Here is a 12322-nt window from a genome sequence, read left to right on the forward strand (position 1 = left end):
CTTGCCCTTTTTCACTTGCAATTTCCATTCCCACAGTTCTTTCCCACTATTGCTCTCCTTTGCTTAAGCCCCCACAGCTACCCCCAAAAGCATAATTTATATTATAAATATATAACCCTGCATGCAAATTGCCAAGCACAATTCAGACACTAGTGCAATATCAATTATAACCTGGAGGAGTGTGTGACAAGGATTTTGGCCACACTTAGTTCCCTTACCTCCAAAAACAGCTGGAAATGCCTCAAACCTTTTCTTTTTTTAAAGTTAGGCTATATTCTGATCTTAAACCACAGTGGAAGGGATCATCATCTAAGATGCTGCAGGAGGCAAACATGTTGCTGGACTTGGTCCATCACTGTAACCTTACCCTGGGAAGTGAAATTTAGACAATGATTGAGATTTGGTAGTATTAAGAGGTTTCTTTAGGATTGGTGGTAGTGGCCTCTCTAAAAGAAGCATGGACAATCTGTCAGTAGTAGCTCCAGGCACTGCCTAAGAAGGGGCAAAACTTGCCTGTTTTGTTTTTTCTTTTTAAAAACCTCCCATTAACTCAGAGAAGGCTGTGAGAGACTCTTTAAGCACTACAGACAAAAGAAATGACCAATTTAAAGTACCGTATATACTCATTCATTAGCCCATTCGTTTATAAGCCGACACCCCACCCCCCCCAAGATGGTTAGGTAAAAATAGCAAAAACTGTATGACCCTTTCGTAAGCTGACCCTATATTTCCGGGGTTGGCAAACTTTGGCTCCTGGCCCATTAAGGTAAGCTGCTGGTGGGCCTGGACGTTTTGTTTACCTGTTTGTTTACCACAGGCATGGAGCCCCTCAGCTCTGTGTCCGGTTTGCCGTTCCCAGCCTATGATTCCATAGAGTTTTAAATCATCAAATTTTAGTGTAGACCCGTTTATAAGACGACCCCTGCTCTTTGAGTCACTTTTTTACCACATGTATTCGGCTTATGAATGAGTATGTACGGTAATTGCAACATCTGTTTCCTTAATACATCCAGCAAACTTAACTTTGTAGGTCAACTTTATCCCAAAATGCTAAATATGAGGCACCACAAGCTGCCCTAGAGTTAAGCTTCTGATGCAGTTTCTGTATAACAGCAATTTTTCATAGTGCTCTAAAATGTGTGTGTATAGTCAAACTGGCTTGAAAACTGCTGTGCAAGCAGATGTGATCACTTGATCAAGGGATTCCCAAGATACAAACTCCCCCATTAAAATTACCTGCTTTTAAAATTTCCAGTTTAGCTTTTTGAGCAAAGTTGGACAATAGTATGGGCAGTACCTACATAACTTAGATCATGGGACTTGCCCTGCTCACTGCCATTGTCTTGTCACCAAAAAAAAAACTGCTCCCAAAAGCAGTAGTTGAAGTTATTGGTTCTGCAGTGTGGTGTGCCAGGCTGCTGTGAGCCTGGATAGAATGCTGTCGCTGAGCTGCTAGCTGCACTCCTTCCAGAGCTGCAGATACCAGCTGTCGCTTGACTTACTGGGGAACCTGAAGGGCACAGCTGGTGCTAAAGCTGTATCAGGAGTGGAACTTAGAGCTTTTGTCCCACCAGCAGCTGCAGAAGCTGGCAAATTTGTGCTCCACACTGCATGTCTGCTTGCCCCTGGACTGCTCTCGTCACTTCTGCTGAGTCATCAGCTGAGGACTGCACTCTCTGTCCCTTGCAGTATTACAGCCCCTACCCTCCACTCCATTACCAAAGTCCATCTAGCACATCTCATCCAATTTGCCTTGTAAGTGTGTCTTTGCTGCTCACTGTCACCCAAAACACAGCACAGTTGAGGGATACGTGTCTTGCTTAGACATGCATCAATAATTTCATAATAGAAATGAAGAGAAGGAAACAGGCATCTGAAGTCTACATGATTTTGCTGTAAATGACAGACTATTCAAGAAGCCTGTAAACTATGAGATGGATATAACCATGGGAATTAGGAGAACGTGAATTATGGTCTTGTCTACTGATTACTGTTTATATAGCTGCACTTTATACCCCTTATTACTGACCAGGTCCTTTTACCTAGAACCCTGTGTGGATACAAAAATGTGGATCTGCAAGAATCAACATGTATCTGACCTGTGATCTGTACTCAGTTTTTTATCTACCTGCACTACACCCTCAGCAGCATGCTATCTCACAGTGCCTCTCAGGAGGAGCAGCTTGTGTGTTTGCATGTACTGCATATAGCAGGGGTGGCCAAACCGCAGCTCCTGAGCCGCATGCGGCTCTTTTACAGTTGAAGTGCACTCTCCCCCCCCCCCCCCCCATACTCCACCTACCAGACCGGGAGGGGGTAGCTGGAGAATAGCTCAGGGCTTCTGCCCTGCAGCAGGGTGATGGGGCTTCAGCCCCAGCGGAGGAACCTGCTAGGGCTTGGGATTTCAGCAGGAGTGGGGCTGAAGCCCAGAGATCCCCTTCCCTGCAGGTTTAAAGCCCCAAGCCCCCCACTACCTTGCCACAGGGCAGAAGTCCCGAGATCCAGCTGGTGTGCCCAGCTCTTGAACTTCTGAAGATTATTGTACACGGTCAGTAAGTTTGACCACCCCTGGTATGTAGGATCTCAAAGGCGGGGAAGCAGCTGGCTGCAGCTCATAGCCTATGAGGATCTGGATGGTGGGGAAGCAGCCTTATGGGCTGCAGGCAACTGTTTCTTGATCCATCACCTCCCCTTTTCTCTGTATATGAGGGAAGAGGGAATATAGGATCTGGAAGGCAGGGAAGCAGCCTATATTCCCTCTCCATTGCATACTGAGATAGGGGAAGTGATAGATCAAGACAGGCAGCAAAATCCCCTGTGCTCCTATCACAACAGTTTAAGTAGCCAAGCTATTTAGGAAACCTCTCTGAATTTCATTATTGTGGTATAAGGTCAGTTGGAGAGGGAGGCAGCTGCTTCTGCTAAGTACGTATGGGGAATATAGGATTTGGAAGGTGGGGAGCAGCCTCTGCTTCCCCACCTTTGAGATCTTATGTTTACAGCCCTGTGCAGATAAAAAATTTGTATCTGCATGTGATCCGCAAAATTGGTCCACAGATTTGCAGGGCTCTACTTATACCCCAATCCTACAGGACACTTGAGTATTAGCTCCCACCCCATTTTACAAGTGTGAAGCTGCTCAACATCACTTCAAGGAGACCTGACAATAGAAGCCAGGTCTTTCATATGGCAGATCCAAATGCACTCAACTACACAGCTTCTCAGAATAAGTGTGCAGTTGTAGGTGGTCTATAGTGATCAGACTGGACATACTGAGCTACCTCTCCTAACTGTGCAGTTAGAGAATTTGCTAAGATTGCCACATGGATATTGTCAAATTGCAAATGGAAGGGGTGGTAGTGTCAGGGATTCACAGGATCAGTGCTATGCCCCAGCTTTGGAATGGTCTCTGAAGGAACTTCTACAGTGTGCCAGACTCTCTAAAGGTCTCACTCTTCCTCCAGGATAAGCCATGTGACTTTACTGCTTCCTTAGGCAGAACCTCTGGCCTGCAGCATATCTGCTTCACACTGTGAGCTCTGTTCAGCGAGTCTAGCTGAGACAGACCTCTGATGGAGATTTGTACACTTTTAGGGATCAATGCACGTCTCCAAGCATTTGCAGTGACACTCACTCAGCATTGTCAAAACAGTAGGGTTTATTAGGCATCTGGAACACAATAGTCCCTAGGTCAACATAGAGTAGGGTGACCAGATGAGGGGAAGAAAATATCAGGACACATGGGGGGGGGGGGTGTGCGCGCGCCGGCAGAGCAAAAAAAAAGCCGAGTCCTGCCGTCTGGTCACCCTAACATAGAGGCATGAAGAATAAAGCATAGCCCGTTCTGGTTAGATCAGAGCCTAGCCAAGCTGTAGTGAACCCCCATTGTTCAAACTCTGCTCTCTCCATCCGTCTAACCTCTGTCAGATTACCGGGTGAGCCCTGAATGCTTCCTCCAGCCCACACTTAACCAACCCTCCTTTTAGCTAGGGTTACCATATTTTGTGCCTCCAAAAGGAGGACACTCCACGGGGCCCTGGCCCCGCCCCCAGCCCCGCCCCCCCCAACGTCTCCGCCCCCTCCCCTGCTTCCCGCGAACATTTAATTCGCGGGAAGCCTGGGCAGGTAAGGGGGGGTGTGGGGGGAGGAGGTGCGGCCCAGGCTGGCCCCCCCGGCGGCTCCAGCCTGGGTCGGCTCGGGCCCTGGGGTGTCGGCCCTGGCCCCCGGCCGACCACCCCCGGCCTGCCCAGCACTGCCGGCCGGCCCCCGGCAGCCCAGCGCACCCCCCCGGCTCCCGGCCCGGCGGCCCAGCGCACCCCCCGGATCCCGGCCCCGGTGGCCCAGCGCACCCCCCCGGCGGCCCGGCCCGACCCCCCGGCTCCTGGCCCTGCGGCCCAGCGCACCCCCCCGGCCCCGCGGCCCAGCGCACCCCCCCGGCGGCCCGGCTCCCGGCCTGACCTCCCGGCCCCGCGGCCCAGCGCACCCCCCCGGCGGCCCGGCTCCCGGCCCAACCCCCCGGCTCCCGACCCCGCGGCCCAGCGCACCCCCCCGGCGGCCCAGCTCCCGGCCCCACGGCCCAGTGCACCCCCCCGGCGGCCCGGCTCCCGGCCCCGCGGCCCAGCGCACCCCCTCGGCGGCCCAACCCCGCGGCCCAGTGCACCCCCCCGGCGGCCCGGCTCCTGGCCCCGCGGCCCAGCGCACCCCCGCGGCGGCCCGACCCCGCGGCCCCGGCCCGGCTCCCGGCCCGGCACTGGACCCCGGCCCGGCACCGCGCGCCCGGCCCCGCGACCCCGGCCCAGCCCTCCCTCCCGATTTTCCCGGACATGCCCGGCTTTTGGGGATTTCCCCCCGGACGGGGATTTGAGCCCCCAAAAGCCGGACATGTCCGGGAAAATCCGGACGTATGGTAACCCTATTTTAGCCATACTTCAAAAACAGACTTAAAAGAGAAACTGCAGAGCTACAATTCGTTTGCAAACTTAACACCATGAATTTGGGCTTGAATAGGGACTGGGAGTGGCTGGCTCACTACAAAAGCAATTTTCCCTCTCTTGGTATTGACACCTCCTCATCAATTATTGGGGGTGGACCACATCCACCCTGACTGAATTGGCCTTCAATATTGGTTCTCTACTTGTAATTCCCTTCTCTTCATGTGCCAATATATATTTATACCTGTATCTGTAATTTTCACTCCATGCATCTGAAGTAGTGGGTTTTTTACTCATGAAAGCTTATGCCCAAATAAATCTGTTAGTCTTTAAGGTGCCACTGGACTCCTTGTTGTTTTTGTGGATACAGACTAACACGGCTACCCCTCTGATACTTGACTGCAAGCTAGAAGCAGGGCCTGCTGGGGCAAGACTATGTAAGAGACTGCCTTTCTCTCAGTAGGGGAGTGCAGAAATGAGGTGTGACCTTGTGTGTATCTCTCCAGGATGGAAGACCAAGAAATAGCAATGAGAGCTTTCTAGTGTCTGAGGGTGGTGGGTCCTCATGGAGAGTGAACCAGGCACAGAACCCAGGAAGTGGTCTGCTGGGGATAGGCTGGTAGGGAAGACCCTAAACAAGCATTTCCCAAACTGTGGGACGTGACCCCAGGGGGGCGGCAAAAGTGTACCGGACAATTGTGAGGCATGGGGAAAAAAAAGAAAATGCAAGAAAGCATTTGTAAAGAAGAAGAAAAAATTAAAACAAAAAAAAAAAGGCACTGGCAGCCATGCAATTCCTATTGGCACACAGTTCACATGGGCCCTGGGGACGATGCTGGCATAGCATCCAGGTCCCACTCTGGTGGGCTGGGACCTCAATGTGCCAGCTGAGGATTCTTGTCCTCTGAGCACTGGTGACTGCTCACCAGCAGGGAGGGGTAAGGAGCAGGGATTGGGGAGGGGGATGCAGCTCGGCTCCCCTGTAGGCTGCAGCTCCTTGGGAAGGGGTGGATATAGAGGCCAGGGGGGTCAGGCTGCTGATGAGGGGGGCACCTGAGAGGGGATAAGAAGGGTTAGGGTTGGGGTGGAGCATGGCCAGTGACTGTTTTCTTCTGTGCCTCTGAGGTGGCAAACCTATTTATAACTTTCAATATAAATGTAGGATCCTACTATTACCATGTTTGGAGTAGGGGGTGCTCTACAAACAGTTTTTCACATTTTTAATTTTCAAACCCCACCACCACCCTTCAGACCCCATGGGGCCACATTAAGAGAGGTGAGCCCAAAGGGAGTGGTGGCATGAAAAAGTTTGGGAACCACCGTAGGTGTAAACAAAGTTAGAAACAGGCAGATGTAGGAAGTGGGGCACATAGCTGGTTTATGACATAGGGCTATAAGGCTCCTGGAGTCGAGGGATGGCCCAGGCTCCCCTATAGCCCTACCTGGAGGCAATGGTGGAAAAATCAAGAAGTGAAGGATTTTGGGAAATCTCCACAGCTAGTGGTAGAGTGACTGAAAATTTCTGTGACTGAAAGGGAAGGACTGTTTTGTTGTTTTGAACCTTTGTATACTCTAGAAGAAGAGATGTGATTTGACTGAATGTCCAAGTCAGCCTAGCAACCTGCAGAAGACAGTCTTCCATGGGGAAATTGCAGCACAGCTGTGCACCTCATGAGGGACCACATATATTAGACCTCTGACAAGCCCCCTGAGGGTTGGGAATGGTGGTCCTAAGAGGGGTGAGTTTCCCTCCTGCAGATATCAGAAGGCCGACAGGAAGGAAGGAATATAAGTCATTTCTTCTATCTCCCCTCCCACGCCAATCCTCTGGCTACCTACACAGGTCTAGTAAATTCCCAATCCCAAACAAGCTAAATAGGGTTAGCTGTCTGCAGAGAGCCAAAATAGACTCATCAGGGATTAACAAACTCATTAAGGCTCATGGGGACATTATTAATTACCCTACTGTGGCTAAGGGAGGGGTGAACCTAAGAATTTTGAGCTGGGGGGGGGGGCAGGAGGGAGAGGTGTCTCTTAGGCTTATGAGAAAATGAGTAAGCCTCTGATATGTAGCTGGGATTCTCACACCTTGCAGACCTTGTTAAATCCACAGGAATAGATGAGAAAGCCCCCATTGCACCTTACAAAACCCCTTACTCTCCACTCCTTAATAATGGCAAAGATAACCTTCAAAAGGGGAGCTGAGTGTAAACCAATATAGTTTTGTCTGAGTCAGTGTGATGCCTAGAGGCATGTGAGCCTCTCCTTGGGCAAACCAAATCCAAGGAGTCCAGCAGACAACCCGGTCTCCCCCTCCCAGGGGGAAGCCCAATGCAGGAATTTCATAGGAGCCTTTGGGTGTATCGAATCCCCCTACAGGGGATTGAGCAAAAGAATGGCAGTGGCCCATCTTACGGTCATCAGCTCTGGCACTAGGTTCCCAGGGGCCAGGGCTCTGCTTGGAGTCAGAGCCAGCCTGAGGATACAAAGCTCTAGCCCTCAAGGGCAATGGCTTTCAACCTTTCCTGACTACTTGTACCCCTTTCAGGAGTCTGATTTGTCTTGCATACGCCAAGTTTCACCTCACTTAAAGACTACTTGCTTACAAAATCAGACGTCAAAATACAAAAGCGTCATAGTGCGCTGTTACCGAAAAAGGGCTCATTTTCCCCATATAATTATAAATCATTTAGAATAGAAGAATTGTACTTACACTTCAGGGTATAGTATATAAACAAATCACTGCATGAAATATTAGTTTTGCCCTGATTTCACTAGTGCTTTTTATGTAGCCTGTTGTAAAACTAGGCAAATCTCTGGATGAGTGGATGTAGCCCCTGGAAGACCTCTGTGTACCCCCAGCGGTACCCCCACCCCGGTTGACAACAAGAGCTCTAGGGAATCTGAACCCTGGCATGGGGGGAACCCTCCCATTGGCTGCCTGCCCCAGCTGCCCGCCTCCCCAGGAAGAACAGCCAATCAGCGCTGGGTCAGGGGGCCGTCTCCCCGCCCTACACACAGCAGGGGGCCGAGGCTCTGCTCTGCCCTCCCCGCCCTCGGCGAGGGAGGGGATGGGAGCATTGGGGCGGGGCCGACCCCCAGCATCGGACAGTCCCCGCAGTGTTGGGCGCTGCTGAGGGCCGCAACCGCTGCCCGACTCGACAAGGACCCAAACCCATTTAGCGACTCCCTGCCAGCCTCTGCGCGCGCGCTGCCCAGCGTCGCCTTTAAGGAATATTCCCGCCCTCCGCTTCCTGTTCCTACTGCTCACTTGCTCCGCGGGTTGCCAATCACCAGCAGTTCCTGTTTTGTGCAACCTAAATTGTTGGCCGCTTTTACACTTCTGCAGCCTCTCTGTGTCTGATTGGTCAGTTCGGGGCAGCGATGGGTACGACGCAGGTCTCCCCCGCGGCTGGCTCACTGATTGGTGCAGGCAACACAGCGTGTGGCAGTTGATTGGCTGCTGTGGGCCGCGTGTGCGTCCAGTAGGTTAGGGTGCGAGTGAGGGGCGCTGAGGGGATTGGAGTGGAGCCTGTGGGGGACGCGGGGCGCCCGTCCGGAGGATGGTCCCCGCGGTGGGGCTGCCGAGTCTGCCCTGCCCGCCGGTGAGTGCCGCTCGCTGCCTCCGGGCGGAGCCGAAACCTGGGGGCGGGGGCTGCTGGGCAGGGGCCGGTGCAGCCTCGTCCCGTCCCGCAGCCGTTAACGGCGCGGGGCTCTGCGGGCCGGTGGCTGAGGGCGCTGGGGGAGGTGCCAGCTCCCTGGCGGGGGGGCGGGTGCCGATGGAGGGGAGCCGAGCGACTCCCTGGAGCGGCAGGAGCGGGAAGCGTCCGGCTTTGCCTGGGGCGCCGGCCCCCCGCCGGGACCCCCGGAGCTGCCCCGTGCTGTGAAACCCCCGTGCGCGCCCCCGTCTTTGTCTGTCTGTGCCGCCGGGTAAACCCGCCCAAGGGAAGGGCGCCTGCTGTAGCCCTAGTACAGGTCAGCTCCGTTCAAAGGCTCCTTCGCTTGGTGAGTCCACAGGCCTCAATCTTGAGCTGGGATTCCCTGTTGGGACAGACGCAGGAGAGCAGTAGTTGTGTGTACAGCTTACAGCTGTTTTGGCCATGGGTGTGGGGCAGGAGGGGGTAGGCAGTAGACGGACCATGGGCCACATCTGGACTTCCAGAAGCTTTTTAATGGGCCCTAACATCTTTTTATTTACTTATGATTATCATTGTTGTTTTTATTATTATTTTTCTTTGGAGTCTGGACCTTGACTATACGTTGACCAAGCAATTTGGACCTTGACAAAAAAAATTGACTATCCCTGGTGTGGAGCTTTTAATCAAAATAGTTACTTGGGTACAGCCCCTGTGTGGATGTACTTATAAGGAACACATATACTATTATATCAGTATAGCTTATTCTGCTTTTCCTATTGGAATAAGCTATCACACTATAAATAGCTTTATACTGCTGTAGCTGCATCCATACTAGGTGAAGCTGAAGCTGGTTCCTTAATCATGGGACTAGCTCTTTATTTGTGGTTCACAGTTTCTTATTCAAAGACCAGAATTATTTAAAAATATATCAACTACATTTTTAGAATGTTCATCAAGTTAATGTGAGTGAACGTGATTAACAGTTACTTATCCGATCATTTAATATACAATTAAGGAGTTGGGGTTTGACTAGCTGTACCTAACAACAGCCCAAGAGAGACTGACATCCCTGCGACTTAGTGTTCTGAAGGAGAGGGATATGCCACTTCCCAAACTGAAACCTTGTTTGTGAGCAATATGCTGCCACTTGTCATGCCTCCATCCCGCTTCTATGATCGAGGTTGAATAACGAGCTGGCTTTTGATTGGCTATATGACAAAATTACTGGGTCATCCTAAGTGACATATTCCTGCAACTGCTGTTCCATTATGAAGAGATAAGGCTATGTCACTCCCAGAGATGAACCTTGATTTCTGATTTGACAAATATATTTACCAAATTTTTATTTTATTTTTCTTTGTTTGTAAATATGCAGTATGCATGTAAAAATCAGAAAAAAGCAATATTCACCAGTTCATTGCAAATTTAGCTGTAATACTTTTACAGAAATTATATCTGCAAATGTAATCTGTAAGAATTTAGATTTATTAGATAAATTAAGAATAGGAAAAATGTCTAAATTTGTTAACATTTATTTGTAGCAACTAAAAACTTTTCTGATTAATCTAGTGTCTTTTGTTTGTTATGCAAGAAAAATAATATGGAGATGGTACGTGGGCACAGTTGAGTACCAAATAATCATATCTATTAATTGTATGGAAACATACAAAGTCTAGCTTAATGCATACTGCTGTTCTGAGTGGTTTCTGATGGCTTCTAAGAGATAGAAAACAGTGAACCTTATGAGTGTTCACACAAACATTCACATAAAGGAATATTACCTTATCCTATATACTACAGTTAGCTGAACCAGCTAGTATCTTTAGTGTTGTTGCTATACAAGTCTCACAGTAGCATTGTGACTCGGTACTCTTTTATGGAATTTGAATAACTCTGTATCTGTGGCTAGAATATCTCCACCTTCTTTCCCTTTGAATTCTAAAATTCCATAACTGAAATGCCTATTCTGAGTTTGACCAAGTTTATGGAAAAATGCAAAATGATTCCCAATGTTTCATGTCATCACAACAACTTCGTACCTATAAACTTTAGGCTTTAAACTAGGTTCGCTGAGGGATTGAGGCCTAAGCCCCGAGGGAAGTGGGATACCAGCAGGAAACACAAGGAGGAGGGTGCAACAGGGGAGGCCTCCTGATTCATACTGAGAAAGTAGGGCAGTCAGCTAGTTATCTTGGGTGCCTGTACACAAATGCAAGAAGCCTGGGAAACAAGCAGGAAGAACTGGAAGTCTGGCACAGTCAAGGAACTATGATGTGATTGGAATAACAGAGACTTGGTGGCGTAACTCACACGACTGGAGCCCACTGTCATGGATGTGTATACACTGTTCAGGAAGGACAGGCGGGGGAGAAAAGGTGGAGGAGTTGCACTGTATGTAAGAGAGTGGTATGATTGCTCAGAGCTCCAGTATGAAACTGGAGAAAAGGCTGTTGAGAGTCTTTGGATTAAGTTTAGAGGCAAGTGCAACAAGGATGATGTCGTGGTGCACATCTGCTATAGACCACCAGACGATGAGGTAGACAAGACTTTCTTCGGACAACAAACAGATGTTTCCAGATCATAGGCCCTGGTTCTCATGGGGGACTTCAATCACCCTGAAATCTGCTGGGAGAGCAATACAGCAGTGCACAGACAATCCAGGATGTTTTTTGGAGAGTGTTGGGGATAACTTCCTGGTGCAAGTGCTGGAGGAACCAACTACGGGCCATGCTTCTCTTGACCTGCTGCTCACAAACAGGGAAGAATTGGTAGGGGAAGTAGAAGTGTGTGTCAGCCTGGGCAGCAGTGACCATGAGATGGTCGAGTTCAGGATCCTGACAAAAGGAAGGAAGGAGAGCAGCAGAATACGGACCCTGGACTTCAGAAAAGCAGACTTTGACTCCCTCAGGGAAGTGATGGCCAGGATCCCATGGGAGGCTAATATGAGGGGTAAAAGATTCCAGGAAAGCTGGCTGTATTTTAAAGAAACCTTATTGAGGGTGCAAGAACAAACCATCCCAATGTACAGAAAGAATAGCAAATATGGCAGGCAACCAGCTTGGTTCAACAAAGAAATCTTTGGTGAGCATAAGCACAAAAAGCAAGCTTACAGGAAGTAGAAACTTGGACAGATGACTAGGGAGGAGTATAAAAATATTGCTCGAGCATGCAGGGGTGTAATCAGGAAGGCCAAGGCACAATTGGAGTTGCAGATAGCAAGAGATGTGAAGGGTAACAAGAAGGGTTTCTACAGCTATGTTAGCAACAAGAAGGTCAGGGAAAGTGTGGGACCCTTACTGAATGGGAGAGGCAACCTAGAGACAGATGATGTGGAAAAAGCTGAAGTACTCAATGCTTTTTTTTTTTTTTTTTTTTTTTTTTTTCCCCCCCTTCCTCGGTCTTCACAGACAAGGTCAGCTCCCAGACTGCTACACTGGGCAAAACAATATGGGGAGGAGGTGAGCAGCCCTCAATGGTGAAAGAACAGGTTGTCAAGGCTGTATCCCCACTTTGAACTTTAGGGTACAAATGTAGGGGCCTGCATGAAAACTTCTAAGCTTAACTACCAGCTTAGCTCTGGTTCCGCTGCCACCATTTCAATGGATTCCCTCCCTCGGAAGTCTTGAAAAACCTTCACCAATTCCCTGGTGAATACAGATCCAAACCCCTTGGATCTTAAAACAAGGAGAAATTAACCATTCCCCCTCCTTCCTCCCACCAACTCCTGGTGAATACAGTTCCAACTCCCCTGGG

At 50.0% G+C, this 12322-nt stretch overlaps 1 protein-coding gene across 1 annotated transcript in view; it reads left to right on the forward strand.

The window, feature by feature from the left end:
- Positions 1–8471: 8471 nt before the first annotated feature.
- USF3 (upstream transcription factor family member 3) overlaps positions 8472–12322 on the forward strand; it is a 72990-nt gene continuing 69139 nt past the window's right edge. The window contains exon 1 of the mRNA XM_054042706.1: positions 8472–8536. The gene's annotated coding sequence lies outside the window, so the exon portion shown is untranslated. The remainder of the gene's footprint in view (positions 8537–12322) is intronic.

This window comes from Malaclemys terrapin, chromosome 1, assembly GCF_027887155.1.
Source record: "Malaclemys terrapin pileata isolate rMalTer1 chromosome 1, rMalTer1.hap1, whole genome shotgun sequence".
Taxonomy (NCBI): domain Eukaryota; kingdom Metazoa; phylum Chordata; order Testudines; family Emydidae; genus Malaclemys; species Malaclemys terrapin.